Consider the following 1,240-nt stretch of genomic DNA (forward strand, 5'->3'; position numbering starts at 1 on the left):
AGTGGAATCACAGTCATGGGCTGGAGTGTGTGCCAGATCTTCCAAATGACTTTTATCAGACAAATCTCCCCTTCCGCCAGAGGTAGAAACACAGAAGTACCTGCTTTAGAAAGATTTGTGCGACATGACAAAATGCAATTTAAAATCTGGATTCTCCTTTCCTGAGCTCAGACCTAAACTTATCCCAAGATAGAGGTATAGGCTGAGGACCACAGAAACTGGAGAAAGTCTCCCGGTGCCAGCCAGTTGCTTCCCAGACGTGACGACGAGCGGCCAGCAGGTGTCAGTGCGCCCTCGTTCTGTCGCGGCGCGCCTCCGCCTGGAGGACCCCTCCCCTTAGCGGTCTAGAAGGGCGCGGTCTGGACCCCAGGCAGCGCTGTCCCGCTGCTAGCTTTGCGGCTGGTAGGACACTTAGCCGCCTCTTCCCCAAACGGAGCTCTGAACTCTGGCCTCGCGGGCTCCCGCCTGGGTGCTGCCCATTCCGCTTCAGGGGTTCCATTGGAACCCTCGCCTTCCTCTCCTGCCAGGAGCACCTGCGGACTAGGGCGGCCTGGTCCGGGTCGGGCTGATCTGGATGAGACTCTTACCCGAGAATGCTTCTCCCGATTCTGGCCGGGGTTCCTTTCTACCCTCTCTTCCCAAGACCCAGCTCGATGGAGACACTCCGGGTGCCTATTGCTGTTGGCTGGATCGTCCGGGAGCTGCACAGCCAACTCCCAGTAGGGGCCGCTCCCCACTCCCCAGACTCTCTCTTAAAGCCCCTCGTTCAAGGTACCCGCCTCTCCGAAGGGCCCGTCCAGCTTGGGGGGCAGCGCTCCCTGGGGTCCCGCACTGGGCGCCGACTCTAGATCAACAGAGGGGAGGCGCGAGGGGCGGAGGAGGGTCGGCTTCCCACGTGGGGGCTGACGCCGGCTGCTCGGCAACGCCGGCTTGATCCTGGGGCTATAAAACGAGTCCACCGTAGTGCCGCGGAACAGCAGCGGCTCCGGCTCCGGCTCCGGTGCAGACGCCCAGCAGCCGGCGCGCCGCCTCCCCGCCACCCCAGCGCTTCTTTCCCTAGTCCTGCGCTCTTGCTGCAACTCACGCTGTCCTCGGCCCCCAGCCCGTCCTGCTGAGCTTCGCGCCCACCGAGCCGACGCCTAGGAGACACCCTGCCTCAGCCTTGGCTCTTGGAGGGCGGATCGCTCACCTGGCGCGGCACGCCTGAGGACGGGGGCGCCTTCATGCGGCCTCCACACCC

This window comes from Marmota marmota, unplaced genomic scaffold (genome assembly GCF_001458135.2).
Source record: "Marmota marmota marmota unplaced genomic scaffold, marMar, whole genome shotgun sequence".
Taxonomy (NCBI): Eukaryota; Metazoa; Chordata; class Mammalia; order Rodentia; family Sciuridae; genus Marmota; species Marmota marmota.